The sequence below is a fragment of the Canis lupus genome, chromosome 27, assembly GCF_011100685.1.
Source record: "Canis lupus familiaris isolate Mischka breed German Shepherd chromosome 27, alternate assembly UU_Cfam_GSD_1.0, whole genome shotgun sequence".
Lineage (NCBI taxonomy): Eukaryota > Metazoa > Chordata > Mammalia > Carnivora > Canidae > Canis > Canis lupus.
Genome location: NC_049248.1, coordinates 3020278 through 3042269, shown reverse-complemented (window position 1 = coordinate 3042269; position 21992 = coordinate 3020278). Strand labels below are relative to the sequence as shown.

Sequence of the window (21992 nt, the reverse complement as noted above, 5' to 3'; positions counted from 1 at the left end):
CACTGATATTTCCCATTTTCTCTTCTTTCCCCTTTATTTCCTTTCACTATTTTTTATATTCCCCAAATGAATGAGACCATACACTGTTTATCCTTCTCCGATTGACTTACTTCCTCAGCATAATACCCTCCAGTTCCATCCACGTTGAAGCAAATGGTGGGTATTTGTAGTTTCTAATGGCTGAGTAATATTCCATTGTATATGTATAGGTTCGGTGTCCACTGATGCGGGACTTAATTCCCAGGCCCAGGATCACACCCTAAGCCAAAGGCAGATGCTCAACTGCTGAGCCACCCAGGTGTCCCTTCTTCTTCTTTTAAAGTCTATTTATTTATTTATGTAATCTCTACATCCAACATGGGGCTCAAACTCATGATTGGGAGATCAAGAATCGTGTGCTTTTTTGACTGAGCTATCTAGGTACCCCTGTATTTCTCCTATTTTAAAAAATTTCATTCACTTACTCTTTTAACAGTTCAAGTGAATTTATAATTTTGGCGATTTCTTATTTATGATTTCAAGACCTACCTTTTATTCATGGATAAATAAATAAATAAAATACTTCATCTAAGTATACTGAATATGATATTCTTGTTCACAGGTGTAATGAAAGTCCATGAGTATCCTAATTATTTTTCAAGTTCTGTGAAGTTTCTCTATTTCCTCTATGGCCACTTTTTCTGTTTATCTTTCTTCCCTCCCCCTAAATTGAAACTGCTTTTAAATATCAAATAATCTAATCCTTGGTTGTCTGTTTATGTTTAAGATGAAGTAATTGGAATGCTGATTAGAAACCTTGTGAACTTGGGAGGGTCCTGCCAACTTGTACAACTTCACTCAGGGGTGAGTGGGTAGAGAAATAGCTATTGTGCCAGAATGAAGACTGCTTTACTCTTAGACATTAAATGCTCAAATAGCCACCTAGCTCCTCCCCAGAGATTATGAGAACTCTTGATTTTTAGCCTGGAATAAATGCCTAGGGTACTGTATCCAAGATAAGGAAGGGTTCTTCTGTTCTATATAGAAATGTTTATTTCACTTCCCTATTGGCTGTAGCACCTCCTGCACCTATTACACATTACAGTTTCTTTCATTTTGTTTAGTCAGACTGTACTCACTTGGTGTGTAAATTAAGAAAAAATTATGTCTTGGTGGTCTCTTCCCACTTTCTATTATGTATGAGTTTCGTATCATTTTAACGGGTCTCAGGAAGAAGAGGTAATGAATGCATGTGCTTAGTTAGCTAGCTTTTAAAAAAATTATTATTTTTAAATTTTAAAAGATTTTATTTGAGAGGGAGAGAGACGGAGAATGCGAGCAAGGGGGCAAGAGCAGGGGAGGGAGAAGCAGAACCCTCCCCCACCCCAACAAGGAACCTGACAGGGGCCTGGATCCCAGGACCTGGCATCATGACTTGCGCTGGGATCATGACCTGAGCCAAAGGCAGACACTTAACCAACTGAGCCACCTAGGCTCTCCCAGCTTATTTAAGTATATAAAAAAGTATATACTGAAGTATAGTTGACAACCAATGTTACATTAGTTGCAAATTATGGAATGCTTCATTAATTTGAGTGTCATCCTTGCACAGGAGCTATACTAATCTTCTAACATTTCAATTTTAGTTTTTTTTTTTTTTAAGATTTTTAGTTACTTATTCATGAGAGACACACACAGAGGCAGAGACACAGGCAGAAGGAGAAGCAGGCTCCATGCAGGGAGCACGATGCGGGACTGGATGCCGGGTCTCCAGGATCACACCCTGGGCTGAAGGCAGACGCTTAACCGCTGAGCCACCCAGGCGTCCTACATTTCAATTTTAGTATATGTGCTGCCGAAGGGAGCACTCAGCTGGCTTTAATTAAAAAAATACTAAACGTAAGTTTTTTTTTTTTTTTTTTTTTTTTTTTTTATGATAGTCACACACAGAGAGAGAGAGGCAGAGACATAGGCAGAGGGAGAAGCAGGCTCCATGCACCGGGAGCCCGACGTGGGATTCGATCCCGGGTCTCCAGGATCGCGCCCTGGGCCAAAGGCAGGCGCCAAACCGCTGCGCCACCCAGGGATCCCTAAACGTAAGTTTAAAAAAAAAAAAATCTGGGGCAGAGTCGGGAATAAGAAAAAACAACCAATGGGAGGGAAAAAAAGAACCCCACAAAAAACAAACCCCCTCCCAAAACATAAGAAAACAAGCTGCCAAAATTCTGAGTCTGTGATATTGCTAGCACCCTGTTGTATGTATAACTTAGTGCTTAGCATACTAACCCACACATTTTAGTGATATGTTGGATCTCAGACGTCTAGTTCACATCCCATTTTACAGTTAAGAAAAGTAGAACCCAGAAATAAAGTGATTTTCCCTGGATCATACAAGTAGAAAGTGGCATAATGGAAACTAGGATGGGCCTCCCACTTTTCTTTTACCTCACCACCCTGCTGGGGAGTAACAGGATGAGTAAATCAGCAGTTAGATGAGAAAGATCTTGAAAAATAGTGGAAGAAGGATGGCTTTATTCTGGGGGGGGGGGGGGAAGGCCAGATGTCTAAAAAACTGAAGTATTTTAGGATGCTTATTTGGCAGCTATACAACCTTCTCTGGCAGCAAGCACAGTCTTAACAAATGGTAGGCATATGTTGAATGTACTGAAGGGGGCGACTCTACAGCGGGACGGGGAACTGCAATAATCCAAGTGCGTGGTGATCTGGGAGGGAAGAGAGTCTGGGCGGGATGAAACAGTAGAATTTGGTGAATGAATGAATGTTAACATTGAAGAGGGACGGGAAAATGTTAGTGGAATTATGGAGTGCAAATTGGTTAACTGTGGTGGAGAATAAGTAGGGGTAAAATGACGAGTCTACTCCTTGTAAGGCCATTTTAAATTATTCGACGCAACGGAAAACGCTGGGGCCAATGTAATTCACAGCACTCCTACCTTCTTGGTTAAGGGATAGTTTACCTACATTCTTAAATAATAGGTGCAGTTGCCCTCTTTGCGTGACTCCGATGGAAGAAAATCGACTGCAATTCAGGACAAGAAAATTGGGTTTCCTGAAATGAAGTACCATTTGCCCAGCGGACTCGCCTAGATGCTCCGAGGGCCGACGAAGACAACGTAGCACCGCAAGGGGCACAGGGCACAGCTGAACGTGCACCTTAAATCCCGCCGGCGCTCTTCCGCCCCGCGGAGCTCCCACAGAAAAACCAAGCACCCCGTTGTAGGTCTTCTGCGACGCCTGTTTTTCCCTGAGGTCTCGTGGGCAGCCCCGCGGCCACATTCGCAGAAGCAAAGGGTGGAGGAAAATACAATTTCCCCGGACAAAGGGCTGCCACTGCAGCCGTGGGAGCGCAGCCCGGAACGCACGACGACCTCAGACCCACTCCGCGGCGGCGGCGGTCCCGGGGCTGGCGGACGGCCCCCCGGAGCAGGGGGTGGGGCGACCCTGGGCTTCGGGAAAGCTACGACTCCGCTCCTCGGGCCCTGCCAGCCCGCTTCCTACGGCAAGCCCAAGGAGACAAACGCCGCCTGGCCGCGTTCCCACCTACCGCCGCTTCCCGGAGCCGAGTCCGGCTCTCCCTTCCCGTGGCCGCAGGGGCCGCGCGTGGGGGTGTGGACGCCCCGCGCCCGTTGCTGTGCTCGAGCGCGCGATCGCCGCCGGAGTCTTGAGTCACCCCACTCGTCACCCTGACCCACCTCCGTCTGGAAGGCACCGGAGGCGGGCGGGCTGCCACGCGCACTCCCAGGAGGGTGCGGGCAGCCTAGGTGGCTGGGACAGGAGGGGGCGGAGCTCGCGAGGTCTCGCGGCCGGGCCGGGCCGGGGCGGGGCGGGGCTAGGTGTCTCGCGCAGGGGGCGGGGCGCGGTGACGTCGGCGGGCGCTGGGGCCGTGCTGTGGCTGTGGCGGCGGCGACGGCGGCGGCGGTAGTGGCGGCGGCGGCGGAGGCGGCGGCGGCGGCGGCGCCCGGGCGGCAGCAGCGGCAACAGCAGCAGCAGCAGCCCGCCTGAGGAGGGTGAGACGGCCGCCGTGTAGGCAGCTCGGAAGTCGGGCGGGACTGAGAGCTTCCCGCCTGCCGCTGGCGCTGAGGCTTTTTTGCCTTTTCTTAGCCTGCTGCTTCCTCACGGCCCTGGCTAGGGCTGGGCAGCGCGCCCCCGGGGAGGGGCGGAGCCGTAGGTGAGGCTTCAGGACCCCCTCCCCCCTCTCCCCGCCGGGGGGATGGGACCGTCCGGGGAGGGGCGGACCCCACCCCAGCCCACCCCAGCCCCCCGCGGGCTCCACCCCGCCAGCTCCGGGGCTGGGCGGGAGCTGAGGCGGCGGACGCGGGGAGCCGGAGGTGGGAGACGCGAGGAGGGGTTCCCGGTGCTTGGAGAGCGAGGCTTTCTGAGGCGTGGTGGTGCGGGCGAGGTGGTGGCGAGGTGGAGAACGGGGAGCCCTGAGGAGGTTGGGGTGCGGTCGGGGTGGATCTGTGTGTCCAGGCGACTGTTGTCAAATGTTGAAAGAGAGGAGGATTTTTTTTCTGTGAAATGGTAAGATAGGAGATGAAGGACTATTTCAAAAGGGAGAGGAGCTGTGGATGCTGCCTTTGAGGCAGTTGGAGAAGCTGTTGCACTGGGTCTCACATTTCTGCTTTGGTGTTTGATGAGTATTATTTCCCTCCTGGCGGGATGGGTCGAGAGGGAAGAGAAGCCCTCTGCTTTTGGCGCAGGTGGGTAAATTGTGAGGGTGGCTGGGTTTAAAGTTTTACTCCCTTCAAGAAGAGCGAGATCTTGGGCTAAGACAACTTCATTCTGGCAACAACATAAGGGTGTAGGTCCCATTACACCTAGTTCCTTAAAGGTGTTATCTTCCAGTCTTTTTTCTGTGCCTGAAAGATCTCTCTGTACCATCTCACTTACAAGCTTTATCCTGTCCCCTTAAGGGAAGGCCTGAAAATCAGGTGGTTGCTTTGGAAGACACATTTCTGACTAATAGTTGCAGGTGGCTGTGGTTCACTGCTTTGGATGGATAATTTGAACAGTTCTGTTGGAGCTAATTATATGAAAAATGTTTTAAAGCACAGTTGTCTTTTACAGCTCGTTTTTCAACAGACCTTAACATTTAGACTCTTTGTGTTCAACACAATTATTGGAGATTATTTTTATTTCTCAATTGCTAATGTTATTAGACCCTTTAAAAAATGAAGTGGAATTAATTTTTTTCGGTAGGTCCTTCGATTTCTGAGATACGTTCCTGGAGTCAAGTGCTTTTAAAATGCTCTTTAATAACATTTTGGGGGCATGTAACTCACTTCATAGGGGCGGCAGAGTAAACGGTGTTCAGTGTTCAAAACATCAGCGTTTCACAACTTTGCACATTAAATCAGAATCTTTTCTTGATTCCTGCTCCCTATTAGATCACAGTATTCACTGACCTTACCTATCAGTTAGTGTCATTTAAGCTGTTTCTTGCTCAGAAGACAGGTCCTGTGATGGACATGTATTATGTAATGGATGGAAGTAGGCATGACTCTCAATAATTCATTTGTGGAGGAAGAGAAACCGTCATGAAATGGAATTTAAGCAGTGACTTTCCCAAGGCTTACTCATTTTTTTTGGGAACGTAGCCAGAGAAATGCTTTCCTGTAACCCAAGAGAGAAATACACAGATATGAGTGTCAGTAGTTGCAGATCATTGCCTTTTTTAACATGCCTAATTAATGAGCAGACTGTTATCTTTTAAAAGATACTTCTGTTTGGAGAGACTTTTAGGCAACAGATGATACAATAGTTACTAAGTGAGAAAGGGTGTGTCCACAATTTGTAATTCTAAAAGATTAAATGTATTCAGATCAAATTAGAAGTTTTGATTTTGGATTACTTAGAAGGAAAAATTAAAATTCACATATCTAGTTTTGGTTTTTAAATTATACTTTGATTTAATTGGGTACTCATGAAGACAAATGTGAACTAAAATATCAAGTGAAACTTTGTATATTGCTAAAATTACATTTGAATGGCTGACAGTGGGATGTGATTTTGTGGGAATGAAATCATGGGATTTGGGAGAAAGGTTAAGGTAGGAGTGGTCTGTTTCTCTTTAGAATTTCTTATGCCTGAAAAAATTACTACATTTTATTTTTCAAGAATGTTGCTTGCTAGTCATTACTGTGATGTTCTTGTGGAATTTACTGAGACCCCCCCCCCGCCCTCATTTCTAGTTAGATAAGTATGTCTGTTAATTCAACTATAGTCCTCGAAGCAAGATAAAAGTGATAGTTCTTATAGTTCTATAGCTCTTTTTCTGCTCTAAGTTTATGCTTTTAGGAGTAGTAGAAGAAAAAAAAAAAAAAGAGCTGTTAAATGTGTATTTTACACATAACCATACCAAAACATCAATGGAGGAAGACCAGGGAATGAAGTATTTTGGTTAACCAAATAATCAGTACATACATTCATTATCAAGTTTGACAAAATGGAATGAAGTAAACAGCATTCAGGTTATATAGAATATAGTTTATTTCTGTAGCTCTTCAACATCTGAGCCTTGGGGCACTGATTCAATCAATGGTTATTTATTGAGTATGGTTCTGGGTGCTTTTTTAGCTTATTGGGGTAGTGAACAAAACTGACAAAGATCCCTGCCTTCATGGAACTTACTTTCTGGATACCTTTTGGGGAGATGAAGAGAAACCTGGCAAAGGAGATTGATAAAAGGTTATTGGGTTAGGAAAACCAGGAGAGTGTGATGTACTAGAAGTGAAGAAAAGGAAGTTTTCAGGGAGGAGGGAATGATTAAGCGTGTGTCATTGTTTAAAGAGGTGTCAGAGTGTTGGGTAAGGGAGAATTTATATGATTATAATGTCTAATACCAGAAAATGAGTAAATGCTTCTTAGTGTGAGATGAAATAGATGTAAGAATATGTCAGTTTTTTACTTCCCTAGATTGATTTATTTTATTTTTTTAAAAGATTTTATTTATTTATTTATTTATTATTTATTTATTTATTTATTTATTCATGACACACACACACACACACACACACACACACAGAGGCAGGCAGAGACACAGGCAGAGGGAGAAACAGGCTCCATGTAGGGAGCCCAACGTGGGACTTGATCCCGGGTCTGCAGGATCACACCCTGGGCTGAAGGTGGCGCTAAACTGCTGAGCCACCCAGGCTGCCCTCCCTGGACTGATTTTTTAGAAACATATAGTTCAGTTTTTATTCTTCTCAGAACAAAATAGACAGTCAATGAAAGTATACTTAGACTAAGGACAGATACGACATTTTTGTTATTTAAAAATATATTAATAACCGTTATACTCATTTAAGAAATAGGTAAGACATTGGGGGATCCCTGGGTGGCTCAGTGGTTTGGCGCCTGCCTTTGGCCCTGGGGCACGATCCTGAGGTCCCGGGATTGGGTCCCACATCGGGCTCCCGGCATGGGGCCTGCTTCTCCCTCTGCCAGTGTCTCAGCGTCTCTCTTTCTTTCTATGTCTATCATGAATAAATAAATAAATAAATCTTTACAAAAAAAAAAAAAAATAGGTAAGACATGTACCAAGTCAGAAGGTATGCAAGAGTACATGTGGAAAAGTAAGTCTCCTGTCCCATCATGTTATTCCTGAAGGCAGTCACTGTTTCCAAGTTGTTGTTTTTCCTAACCAGTGAAATTTTGTGCAATAATATGGTTTAGCTATTTTAAAATTGCATAAATATAACATTTTCTTTTCTAGGTCTTTTTTTTTTTTCAGGTTTAGTATTTTCATAATTTAAGCCTAGCTACCTGTAGTCCTTTTTAAAAAAATTTATAAGAGCTTTATTGAGAAATAATTCATACACCACACAGTTCACTCATGTAAAGTGTATAATTCAATTTTTTTTGGTGTGTATAACTATCACCACAATCAATTTTGCAATGTTTTCTGAATTCACCCTCAAGAGAAACCCTAAACCCATTAGCAGTTACTTTCTTGACCTTTAGTTTTTCAGTTTTTTAAAAAAAATTTTATTTATTTATGATAGCCACAGAGAGAGAGAGAGAGGCAGAGACATAGGCAGAGGGAGAAGCAGGCTCCATGCACCAGGAGCCTGACGTGGGATTCGATCCCTGGTCTCCAGGATCATGCCCTGGGCCCAAAGGCAGGCGCTAAACCACTGCGCCACCCAGGGATCCCAGTTTTTCAGTTTTCTTTTGTATTTCTGTGGGAGATAATGTTTGTAAAATACTTGTTTACCAACTAAAATGGCAAGTAAGCCATTTAGTGTGTATTTTTAATATTCTTTGATTGAATAGAAACATAGGTTTGTGTAAGTCAACTTAGCATTTTTTTTGGTTGAGTACATGCTTGTGAAATGATTTGACTGCTTAAGTGTCTTTTCATTATTCCTTCATTTATCACATATTTGTTGAGTACTTTTAATGTCCTAAATCCTAGGGTAGCCCAGATGGAATCCATGATGAATAGTGGACAGGGTCCCTTATTCTTAAGGAGTTTTATTCTAGTGAGAGAAGAGGAAACATTAATAGGAGTTTGTGGGCTGCTGTGCTTCAATAGGTAACTTTAGGGTTCTACATCAGCACACATATTGGATTTCTAAACTGAATTGTTGGAAGATCTGCAATGGGATCTTAAGGATACGTAGGATTTGGCTGAATGAAAAGGATGCAAGTAGAAGGAACAGAGTTTGCAGAGCCCAAATACCAGAAAGCTGTAGGGCAAATTGAACCATCTGAAAATGGTTTGGTCTGCTGGAATGTTGAGTGCTAGTGTGAGGTTTGTGTCAGTCCTCCTTTATATTAAATAGCGTGTTGTCTTGAAAAGGCAAAATTATTACATTTTTAATTTGCTTAAACTCTATGGATTGCTGTCATTTTGTAGTTGTATAGCTTTGAATGAGTTACTTTACTGTCTAAAACTCAGTTAATTTTCTCACCTGTAAAATGGGAAAAATAGTCCTATCTCATGTGATTGTTATGAAGAACAAATGAAATATATTAATAAAGCTTTTAATAAAGTGCTTGGAATAGAGTAGGTACTCAATAAAAATCAACATTCTCATGGTGATGATAGAGTGTGGTGATGTTGATAATGATACCTGATTTGTGGAATTCCTTAGGATGTTGTGGAACCCCAGGGAGTTCTCAGGAGACTGGAAAATGATACCTGTCCTTTAAATTTTTTTTCTGGGAGGGATGAAGTGAATACTAAAAACTTTAGGCCAGCACTGTTCAATAGAACTGTGATGATAGAAATGTTCTATATACCATTTGATAAGTAGCCACTTCAGCCCAGGTAGCTCACAGGTTTAGCACCACCTTCAGCTCAGGGCGTGATCCTGGAGACCCGGAATCGAGTCCCATGTTGGGCTCCCTGCATAGAGCCTGCTTCTTCCTCTGCCTGTGTCTCTGCCTCTCTCTCTCTCTCTCTCTCTCTCTCTCTGTGTCTCATGAATAAATAAGTAAAATCTTTAAAAAAAATGTGGCTAGTATAATTGTTGAGAAATAATTAAAATTATTAGTTTTTTAAAAATTAAATAGGCACTGTAACTGGTGATTTAGTGTATTGGGCAGCACGGCAATATGGTCATAGACTGATGAATCTGATACTGAACTCTGGCAGTATTTTAGCATACATTATTTAAAAGGTAGTTTTAGGGATTCTAGGGGGGCTCAGTTGGTTAAGCATCCGATTTACTATTTTAGCTGAGGTCATGGTCTCGGGTCATGGGATTAAGCCCTGCTTTGAGCTCTGAGTTCAGCTCAAAGTTGGCCTGAGATTCCCTCTGCCTTTCACCCTGCACTCGTGTGTGTGTGTGTGTGTGTGTGTGTGTGTGCGCGCGCGCGCTCAGTCTCTCTCTAAAATAAGTAAATAAGTCTATCTTTAAAAAAAAAGTAGCTTTAGAAGCCTTGTCAAGTGATACATTGATCACTGGGATATAGTATGGATTCATGAGGTCATTTCAGGTAATAATTTCAGTTTTCTAGAGTTGACATGGTTCCTAAACTGTAAAGGAAATGTAGTAGTTGTATTTAGACTTCAGCTAGATCTTTTCATGCTGTCTTTGCAGAAAATATGAGATCTTTTATGAGGGCAGGGACTGTCATGTGTTCTCTACTGAGCAAATAGTAGGTACTTGTTAAATATTTGATGAATGAATGTTTGATAAGACAATTAAGTGAATTCCCAACTGGCTGTGAATGGATATACCCAGAGAATAGAGTTGCTTACTGAGGATAATGGATTTGAGGAACTGGTATTAGATGACTCATCCATGGGTGTATTGAAATAGCCCAGGACAGGATCCCTGGGTGGCTCAGCGGTTTGGCGCCTGCCTTTGGCCCAGGGCGTGGTCCTGGGGTCGAGTCCCACATCGGGCTCCCTGCATGGAGCCTGCTTCTCCCTCTGCCTGTGTCTCTGCCTCTCTTTCTCTGTGTGTCTCTCACGAATAAATAAATAAAAAAAAAAAAATATATATATATAAAAGAAATAACCCAGGAATGGAATGGTGGTATAAAAGACAATGGCAGTGTGAATTGGTTGCCAGTATCTCCTCACTGCTTGTGGAGGATGTCCAGGTGGTCATTAGCTGATAGTGAAAAGGGAGAAAATAGAAGACTGTGTTGCTGAAAAACATGAGTATCATAATAACAAAGATTTTACATGGGGGTTCAGGATTTTACATGGTCTAGAGGTGGCATTGGAAGAAAGAAGGGTACCAGTCTCATTTCCCAACATTGGGTGTAGAGTGTGAGAGACCTGAGAGCCTCCTTGAAAGGGCTGCTTGGGAAGAAGTGTCCTAGGAAAATCAGTTTTTAGTTAAGGCAGAGAGGCAGTGAGAACTTTCAGAAGAATTTCTTCATAATGGAATAAAATTCCTTGAGAGTATTTTTCTACCTTACTGGCTTCTTATCATCACTTAAACTTTATTATTTTTTTTAAAGTAGGCTCTGCTGGGGGATCCCTGGGTGGCGCAGCGGTTTGGCGCCTGCCTTCGGCCCAGGGCGCGATCCTGGAGACCCGGGATCGAGTCCCACATCGGGCTCCCGGTGCATGGAGCCTGCTTCTCCCTCTGCCTGTGTCTCTGCCTCTCTCTCTCTCTCTGTGTGACTATCATAAATAAATAAAAATTAAAAAAAAAAAAAAAGTAGGCTCTGCTACTGACTGAACCAGCCAGGCACTCCTCATCACTTAAACTATTTTTAAAACGTATATATGTATGTATGTAATCTTTACACCCAGTATGGGGCTTGAACTCATGACTCGGAGATCACGTATTCTTCAGACTGAGCCAGGTAGGTGCCCCATGACTTAAACTTTAAAACGTCTCTCTTGTCTTAACAAAAAACTCTTCTCCCAACTTCATACTTTAAGTTACTGTCTGCTAGGTGTCTTTTTAAAGATTTTATTTATTCATTCATGAGAGTCTCAGATAGAGAGAGAGAGAGAGAGAGAGAGAGGCAGAGACACAGGCAGAGGGAGAAGCAGGCTCCATGCAGGGAGCCCGACACGGGATTCCAGCCTGGGTCTCCAGGACCGCGCCCTGGGCCAAAGGCAGGCACCAAACCACTGAGCCACCCAGGGATCCCCTAAAATATATATTTTTAAAATTTATTCATGAGCGACAGAGAGAAAGAGGCAGAGACATAAAGGGAGAAGTAGGCTCCATGCAGGGAGCCCAGTGTGGGACTCGAACCCAGGACTCCAGGATCAAACCCCAAGCCAAAGGCAGATGTTTAACCGCTGAGCCACCCAGGTGTCCCTGTTTTAATTAATTTATAGGATTACATACTTTGGGTATGAGCCCTTTGTTATTTGTGTTGCAAATATTCCACTCTAATCTGTTGGTTGATATTTTGCTTTCTTAATGGTGTCTTTTGAAGAAAGGAGATTCCCTTTTTCTTTAAAAATGATTTTATTTATTTGAGAGAGAGCACAAGCAGGGGGGAGGGACAGAGAAAGAGGAAGAAGCTGACTTCCCGCTGAGCAGGGTGCCAGACAATACAGGGCTCAATCCCAGGACCCTGGGATCTTGACCTGAGCCGAAGGCAGATTCCTTTTTTTTTTTTTAATATTTAAAAAATATATTTTTATTTGTTTATTCATGAGAGACAGAGAAAGGCAGAGACACAGGCAGAGGGTGAAGCAAGCTCTATGCAGGGAGCCCGGTGTGGGACCCCATCCTGAGTCTCCGGGATCAGATCTGAGCCAAAGGCAGGGGCCCAACCACTGAGCCACCCAGGCATCCCTCTGTAGGCCGATTCTTAACTGACTGAACCACTCACGGGTCACTTGAAGAACAAGATTCTTAATTTTAGTGTAGTCCAATTAATGTTTTCCTTTATGGTTAGTGTTTTTTATGTCGACATTGGGATTATTCCCTACCCTAAGGTTATGAAGTTATTTTCTTTTACTGTATCCTGAAAGTGTCACTGTTACACCTTTCTATATAGCACCATGGTCTGTCTATAATTGATTTTTTTGTGTATGCTGTGAGGTAGGAGTTATGGTTTATATTTTTCCTGTATGGTTAGCTGATGTTTTCTGTACAGTGTTTGTATATATCTTTTGTAGATTAATCTTAGGTTTCTGATGGTATTTTAAGTGGGGTTTTAAAATAAATTTTATTTTCTATTGTTGGTATAAGGAATAAAATTGAATTTAAGTATTGGCTCTATTTTGCCAGATTTTGACCAAGTCTGATAAATTCTAATAATTTTATCAGTAGATTCTCTTGGATTTTCCACCTGTATAATCATGTCATTTGTGGATAATTACTGTTTTGTGTTTTTCCTTGCAATTCTTATACCTTTTTCTTGTCTTTTGGCTAGGATCTGTGGTGTGTTGTTGAATGGACTGGTGATAGAGATCCATGTTATTTTCCCATCTCAAAGGGAAATGTTTTAACTTTTCACTATAAAGTATGATATTGTGAAGTATACACACGTAAGGCAAGACAAGGCCTGACTGATTTGACTGGTATGGATACAATGAACCCTTTAGGTTTAAGCAGTTTATCACTTACATGGGCAGTGGAAAGGTGAATAAGCCAAAGGTGCCAGCTCCATGTGACCCTTGTCCCACACATCAAAAAAGTCAACATCAGAACAAAAGCCTTGCTAATGACTACAGTCTTAAGTTGTGGGACACTCTCTATTGATGAAGGAGCCCATTCTAATTTGCCCCAAACCAGTTTTGTGGTCTATAGCTCAGTTCTGAAATGGGCAGCCTGAAAGTCACATGCCTCATCAGTATCCAGTGATGAGAAGCTGTCATATGTTATCCTCCAAGGGAGATAGAAAAGCAGTGGAAAATGGCCTGGGAGCAGCTCCTTATGGGCCGCCCATCCTTTCCTGTTCTGGGGGGGATCACAAGGCATTCTGCCCAGACTCAGATAAGCTACAAGTTGCCAAATATGGTACAGCAGAGCAGTTCCTCTACAGAACTTACTTGCTTTTGCATATATCCTTTATTAGATTAACAAAGTTTCTTTCTGTTCCTAATGTAAATTTTTTATTTTTATTTTATTTTTAAAAGATTGTATTTATTCATGAGAGACACACAGAGAGAGGTGGAGACATAGGTAGAGGGAGAAGCAGGTTCTCTGCAGGGAGCCTGAAGTGGGACTCAATCCCAGTACCCTGGGATCATGCCCTAAGCCGAAGGCAGACTCAACTGCTGAGCCACCCAGGTGTCCCTAATGTAAGGTTTTTGATCATTAACAAATGCTAAAAATCTACCTGATGCATTTTCATATCTATTGAGAGAATCAGAATTTTTTAACCTGTTAATATGGCTTATCACATGGATTTTTGAAGCAGAATTTCTACTGGATAGAGTTTTTTTATTTTTTATTTTTAAATGATTTTATTTATTCATGAGAGACACAGACAGAGAGGCAGAGAGAGACACAGGCAGAGGGAGAAGCAGACTCCTTGCAGGAAGCCCAGTGTGGGACTCAGTCCCGGATCCCGGGATCATGCTCTGAGCCAAAGGCAGACGCTCAACCGTTGAGCCACCCAGGTGCCCCAGGATAGAGTTTCTTAACATTTGTTTTCCTTTCTAAGCTTTCACTTATTTGGAAAAAAACTATTGATAGAGACTTTATTTTCTCTGACTGCCTGCCTTTTTTTCTCCCCTTGAGTATACATAGAACTTTGTCCTTGTACATTTATTGTACATATAGAATTTACTGTTGCTGACCTTTTCAAGGAAAAAAGATTGATTTGAACTTAAAATTGGTCAGTAAGTTATTAGTGATCTAAGAGATTCTTAGAATTCTTCTGATACAAGAAGTAGCTATGTTTGACATCTTTTTGAGTATATCCCTTCAGATCTTTTAGTATACATCCTTATGTATACCACACAGGTGACTTTTCTACCTTCCTGGCAATATTGACTTCACTTTCATTAGTGGCAGATAATTTTGAATATTTCAAATAGTTTTCCATTCCTTTTCTAAACTATTCTATTAAATTTAGATCAAACCTTTGCTTGATGTTTTTTTTCCTGAATAAGTAGAAAGTTTATTAAGTAGAAAGAATGATTGAAAATAGAGTTGTTGAACATTTCACTCAGTTTGTTCTGGTGGCTTTTCTAATGGTCTGATGGTAGTTAATTTTATAGTATTGCCTTTTTTTTTTTTTTGCCACATTTCTGAATCCATTTTGAAATTGTTTGGTTATGCTTATGGGTTGGTATTTTTAAATGTTAATAGAGCAGCAGTTTTTATCTGTTTACCTGCTTGTTATTAACAATAAGTTAACTGAAAACAGACTCTTAAATGGGGAGAACAAACTGCTGATTGCCAGAGGAGAGGTGGGTGGAGGGATGGGGGAAATAGATAGTGGGGATTAAGAGGGAAAAACTTCCAGTTATAAAATAAGTAACTCATGGAGATGAAAAGTACAGGGTAGGGAATATAAGCAATAATGTTGTAATAACATTTGGTGAGAGATGGTGACTATGTTTATCATGATGAGCACTGAGTAGTGTATAGAATTGTTGAATCAATATGTTGTACACTTGAAACTAATATAACACTGTATGTTAATTATACTTCAGTTAAAAATAATGGAAAATGGATATAAATTCTTTAGATTTATACTCACAAATATAGGTAAATAGGTTTTCATTTTTACATAGCAGGTATATATATATTTTTTAAAGTATCAAGATTTCCTTGGAAAAATCAAAATAGGTTGATTCTTAACAAATTCACATTAAAATTCTTTCAAATAGTGTAACAAAAATATCTACTTTGCCAAACTTTTATTTTCATAGTTGTTCAAGAATAGTATATATCTATTTCCTTTTTTTTTTTTTTTCCTTTTCTTCCCTCATTCAAAAAAGATTTATGGAAAATCTAGTATACCTTGTTCCTGTACTGTGACTGTATATTGTGTTCTGTCTTAACTATGATGTTTGAAACATTGTCTCTGCCCTCAGGATGATAGTGCCTGCTAAGGAGGACAAGTAAATAGGCAATGTTAGTAGAGCCTGATACGTGTTAATGATATGGGTTAAGAGCTGGAGTGGAAGGGAGTGGTGAAAGATGAGGCTGGAGATTGGGTTTGAATCATGAAAGGTTTTGTAAATCACGTAGAGTCTGGAATTTTACCTTGGGGCAATGGCAAGACTTGGAGACTTTTGAATAAAGGAAATAAGTTTATATTTACATTTTATGAAGAGTAGATAGGAGGAAGCTAAGTGAGGAGGCTAACTAGGAGGTTGTGGCCTTAATCCATCAAAGCTTGAACACCAAAGTAGTAGAAGTGGAAATAGGGATGCAGACAGAATTGAAAGCTTTAAAGAATACAGGACTAGGTAATTCAGAATCTGTGTGTGTGTGTGTGTGTGTTTACGTTTTTAGATGTAGGGGAAAGGACAGTTGATGGGGAAGGAGGAGACTAAGATGACTTCCAGACTTTCAGATGCAGCAAGTACAATAGTGCTGTCTAATTAGTAGCTACTATCTGTACATGGCTATTTAAAGTGATTTAAATGAAGTAAAATGTAAAAGTTCTTCAGTTGTAGTAGCCATATTTCATGTGCTTAATAGCCAAATGGGACTAGTGACCTCTGTATTGGAAAGTGCAGATACAGAACATCTTTATTGTGACAGAAAGTTCTGTTGCACAACACTGGTCTGCAGTTTTTGTACCTAGTACCTTTTCCCCAGAGGAAAGTCAGAATAATAGATGGTGTTTGCCTAAGTCTCCTAGGAATTCTGGCTTCACGATATTTAAGGGATTCTCTGAGTCTCACACCGTCATCACCATCACCACCAGCACCAATCATCATCAGGTTTAGAACACTTCTATAATAGAGAAGGTTGTGTTGGAGCACTGAGCTAGAGGGACAGTGATGCCATTCATTGAACTATTGATTACTACAGTGAGGGCAATAGGAACCTCTGGGCGGTACTGTCCAATAGAAATATAATGTAAGCCACATATTAATTAAAATTGTAGTAATTCACATTATAAAGAGAAAATATTAGATCTTATAATTTTTATAATACCTTATTTAAATCAATACATCCAAAATAACCATTTTCAACGTGTTAAAACATACATTAAAAAAACTTTAAATGGGCAATTCTACGTTATTTTTTCATACTAAGTTTTCGAAATCATCTGTATACTTTTTTTGGTAGCATGTCTGTTTTTGTTTTTAAAATTAATTAACTTTTTGAGTAATCTCTGCACCCAATGTGGGGCCTGAATTTACAACCCCAATCAAGAGCCTCAGTGCTCTTCCAGCTGAGCCACCCAGGTGCCCCTAAATTTAACTTTTAACTACAGTGACATAAAATTAAAAATTCAATTCCTTGGTTTCACTAGTCATATAATAAGCGCTTAGCAACTACATATGGTTAGTGACTACCATCTTGGGCAGTGCAGCTCTGGAATAACCAAGTGCATTCACTTGATATTTGGAAATTCCGGTCTGGATCTCAGGAAAGAGGTATAGAAATAGACCAGCTAGATGGCAGAGACTGAGGAATGGGGAGATAAATAGTTTGTGTTTTAGGACAAACTAATATTAACTTTTTAATGTTTCATTAAAAAAACCCATAAATGTATCTGATATGAGTTAAAATAGTAGATGAGTATGCAGTGTATGGTAGTGGTTAAGAGTGTGACTTTAGAGTCAGATGTGTGATCATGGGCACTTACTGAGTTTTTTTAAAAAAAGATTTTATTTATTCATGAGAGACACAGAGAGGCAGAGACACAGGCAGAGGGAGAAGCAGGCTCCCTGTGGGGAGCCAGATATGGGAATCGATCCCGGGATGCTGGGACCATGACCTGAGCCAAAGGCAGATGCTCAACTCTGAGCCACCCAGGTGCCCTTTACTGAGCTTTTCTAAGCCTAAATTTCCTCATCTAGAAATGGGATAATAAAATCTTTTTCCCTGAAAGCTTTGCTGGGAGGGTTATAGGAAAAATTTGTGAGTATTTATCACATATAATACATGTCTCATTTCTAAGTTACCATTTAATTCTTTTGGAGTATACCATCAATTTAATAATTTCTTTATTTTTTAAAGATTTATCCATTTGAGAGAGAGTGTGACAGTGCAAGTGGGGGCAAAGGGAAATGGAGAGAGAAACTCAAGCAGACACTGCATTGAGTGCAGAGCCTGATGCGGGGAGGCCGATCCCACAACCCTAAGATTACCATCTGAGCAGAAACCAAGAGTTGGATGCCCAACTGATTATACCACCCAGGCACTCCTTAATAATTTGTTTTAAAAGGGCAGCCCCGGTGGCGCAGCAGTTTAGCTCCGCCTGCAGCCCAGGGCGTGATCCTGGAGACCCTGGATCGAGTCCTGCGTCGGGCTCTCTGCATGGAGCCTGCTTCTCCCTCTGCCTGTGTCTCTGCCTCTGTCTCTGCATCTCTATGAATAAATAAATAAATAAATCTTAAAAAAAAATAATTTGTTTTAAAAAATTATACATCTTGATATAAGCTGAATTCCAACTTTAGAAACTTCATATTATGAAAGCATGTTTATCTTAAAATAGAAGAAATATACTTATTGCTTGTACTGATGAGTGTTCATTATGATCCACATATTATGTTAAATGCTTTACATGATAGAAAGGTTTTTTTTTTTTTAAAGGTGTGGTGTAGCCCGTTTCTATTGTAAAGTTTCACATAAGCAGATTTTTGTAATTGAAAGTCTATTTTAATTTTGAAACTTTGAGATGTATGATGGTCTAAGTCTTTTTTAAGTTAGTCCAGGAACCATTGAATTCTGCTTGAATCTCTTTGGCTGTCTTAAATTTATGATTTTGTAGCACTCTAGGCTCAATCTATAGAACTTAAAGAGTCTGTAATTCTACATTTGTGTATATACATGTAAAGAATTATGATTAAAAGAAATACCCTTGATAGAGTTTATTTAGAGAACCATGGTAACAGGAGAAAAATGGTCTCTCAAAGAGAAAGGAATTATAATTTTTACTGGCTCCACAAATGATTTTTTTCAAGTCTTTTTCTTAAGTCCCATCTTAACCTTTTATCTGGCAGTGTGCCATTTTTTAAGTGTACTGGAGAAGACAAACATTTTTATAATGCTTATCCCATGTGTTGAATACCTCATATGTGTTAAGAAATCTTGATGTCTTCTTCTTAGTAGTTCTGTATACTCACTCAGGTCTGAAATAATATTAGATGTCTTACATCTGTATTATTGCAAATCATGAAAAAAAGGTATGATGCCTTTAGGGCCAGCAGATAGGTTTGGTATTACATTCCTGTGTTGGGAAGGATTTTGAGACCAGGTTCAAAAGGAGGAATTGCTCATCTTAATGTAATTTAAGGTGGCTTTTCCCTTTTGTTTCTGTTTAAAACTTGTAAACATTTGTTCTTTTTTAACAAGTGTTATATACCCATTTGGAAAATTTTGGCAACTACTAAGAACAAAGTAAACGCATTTCCTCCCATTCTTTTTGTTTTGCTTATATGGAAATTTGCAAAATCTAGAATATACTGTTAAATGTATATCCATTTTTGTTCACTGTGTTGTAAATATTTTTTATATCAGGCATTAGTTATAAATGTATTTTTTTGTAGATGGTATATTAAATCATAAAGATTTTACTTAAATATTTCTCGAATGATTACTAATAAGGCTGGCATATCATAATTCGTAATGTAATGGATCTTTGTACATTTTAGGTCATTTAAGTAGATAGGATTCTTGTGTATGGAATTATTGTATTAAAAAATACGAATGTTTTTAAGACCCTAAGCATAACCATTGTCAGATTTGCTGCTTCCCAAATGCTTTTACATTTTAAAGAAGGAAACAAATGCTTTGAATACAAATGCTTTTATTATTTTAGGGAAAAAATTAAACATTGAGTACCTACAATTTTTCACTTTTTTCACTTAAACTTTTAAAGTTTATGAAATGTTTCAGACATGCAAAGGGATAGAATTATATAATTAATACTTGTATACCCACCACCTAGCTTAAGAAATAAAATATTGTAGGGCTAAAATCTCCTTGTGTAACTTTCCTTGATTATAAATGTCTTGATAAACAATGATGTGGATATTTAGAATTTAGAATAATTGAAGAATTATACAAGTCTAAGTCCCAGATTTTTTGGGTCAGAATTCAGAAATTCTCAGATTTTAGAAAGATGGTATGATGCATATACCATATGAATCTAACTTTCCAAGCAGTATTGAAGGGCATCTTCCAATTCCTTCATCAAACACGGAGGTATTTCTGAATCAATTTAGGTGTGGTTTTGCCACCAAATTGGTTATAAAAGGTTTTGGTTTTCAGAGATTTTTAGAATTCAGATTTGAGGATAATGGCTTGTGAACATGTGCATCTATTCACTGGATTTGTTCAGTTTAATCTGGTAGGATATGTTCATCTTTCTGTTGAACTGATAATAGTTTAGTATGAGATGTGTAAAGTGAAAGGTTATATATCTACAATTCAAACAATTTCATATTTTAGGATTTTAAGATATCAGGGTATCAGCGAGGACTGGAGTGGTTGGGAAGGTCTGTACAGCTTCCAGCTGGACTCCATTACACTAAGTGGCACAGATTGTGATATAATTAGGAACAACTATGATTAATAACCTTGTATTTGCTTCTAAGTATCTGCTTGACAAGATGTTTGTCATAGTGAGAACTTTGATAGACCTTACAATTAACTTGATTAACTGATTGATAAGAATTACTAAAAACCATGATTACCTTGACTATAGAGTTAACCTTCCATAAAGAAGAATGTAATGGCACTGATGACAAATGTTAAGTATTATTGCTGGTCCTAGCAGAGGGGCTTTTTCTGGTAAGAATGTCACCAAAACACTGCTACTGTTGCCATATAATTCTGTAATTTTTGGTTTCTGCGAGAATCAGATTAAGGTCATGCAACGTGATGCACAGTGTTAGCAAACCTGATAAGCTGTGTACTGAGAGTGGAAGCAGACACATCTGTGTTTTAACTGGTAGGGGTGTGTGTGTGTGTGTGTGTGTGTGTTTAACCTACTACTGAGAGACTTTATCAGCTAGGAGCCTAGCCTGTTAATTACCATATAGTAGTGCTGTGAATGGTTGAGGCCTTTTTTAAGCCATTAGTTTATAGTGAGAAGTGTGTGTGTGTGTGTGTGCGCGTGCGTGCTTGTGTGTGTATAAAAGTAATATGTACTGTTAAAGGATTAAAAAGAAAAGTATCTGTGCAAGGGAAAAAGTGATTCCATCTGAGTTTTCAGAAATAGTTGCTTACTCTCCAGATAATTCCTGTGTGTATACATACATACATACATATGTGTAACCTTTTGTATACTGATGGGATTGTATTATACATATTATACAATTCTTCTATAACTTGCTTTCTTTCATCTTTCAAAAGATATCATTGATGTCTTTATAGAGGTCAGATACAGATTTAAGAAAAATTTTTAATAGAATTTTATTTTATAGTTTGGAGATACCATTATTTAATCTGTTGATGAAAATTCAAGTTCTCTCCCTTTTTGCTGGTACAAATCATAAAATAATTGAACATCCTTGCACATATATCCTTAAATCTGTGAAATTTTAAAAGTGAGACTTCTAAGGTCAGAGGGCATGCACACTTGAAATGGATGTGATAGATTCTGCCAAATTGTACTTGAATGGAATTTTAAAATTTGGTCTGTTAATCTTTGCATGGAGTGCTTAAGAAAGCAGCATGTTTCTTGCCCCTCGTAACATTTATAACCCTTTAACAAAATGAACAGCATCTTAAAAATGTTGAAATAGTGTTTAAAATATTCAGTTCATTTTCTGATAATAAATGCTAATACCGATAAATATAACTCATCACAGCAGGTTGGACTAGTAATTTTGAGATTTAGTCACAATTTCACATACCATGTTTTATTTTTTTTAATTTTTAAAAAATTTTATTTATTTATTCATGAGAGACACACACGGGGAGGGAGAGAGAGAGAGAGAGAGAGATTGAGAGACAGAGACACAGGCAGAGGGAGAAGCAGGCTCCATGCAGGGAGCCCAACGTGGGACTCGATCCCTGGACTCCAGGATCACGCTCTGGGCCAAAAGGAGGCGCTAAACCGCCGAGCCACCCAGGGATCCCCACATACCGTGTTTTAAATAGCTAATAGGTGATATATTTTCTAGTTCACCTTGCACATATCTCAGAGCACATCTATGGCAGCCTGTCCAGTTGCAATTAATTTGAAGTAGATTGCTATTGAAAGATTTTCTGCTTTCCCTAGATTTATGAATTTTTGGTGTTCTTTGGAGATTTAGGTTGTAGAGAGCTATTATTATCCTTCTAATCTGTGAAGAAAGAGTTGAGACTACTGTTTGCATTTTCATGTTATGCTTGTAGCTATTTGTGGGAAGAGTGAGAATTATTATTATTATTTTTTTAAATGTTTATTTATTTATGATAGTCACAGAGAGAGAAAGAGAGAGAGGCAGAGACACAGGCAGAGGGAGAAGCAGGCCCCATGCACCG

At 40.0% G+C, this 21992-nt stretch overlaps 2 protein-coding genes and 1 pseudogene across 22 annotated transcripts in view; 1 reads left to right on the top strand and 2 right to left on the bottom strand.

Moving 5' to 3' along the window:
• Positions 1-21992, bottom strand: part of RAD52 (RAD52 homolog, DNA repair protein) — a 116988-nt gene that overhangs the window by 84986 nt on the left and 10010 nt on the right. The window lies entirely within an intron of this gene.
• LOC119866488 lies at positions 1547-1643 on the bottom strand (annotated as a pseudogene).
• ERC1 (ELKS/RAB6-interacting/CAST family member 1) overlaps positions 3931-21992 on the top strand; it is a 539792-nt gene continuing 521730 nt past the window's right edge. For 14 of the 20 annotated variants that reach the window (XR_005379702.1, XR_005379703.1, XR_005379704.1 and 11 more), the window contains exon 1: positions 3931-4168. The gene's annotated coding sequence lies outside the window, so the exon portion shown is untranslated. Of the gene's footprint in view, positions 4169-4310; positions 4329-21992 lie in introns of those variants that run through there. The other 6 variants (XM_038576361.1, XM_038576360.1, XM_038576359.1 and 3 more) reach the window with 3 other exon arrangements.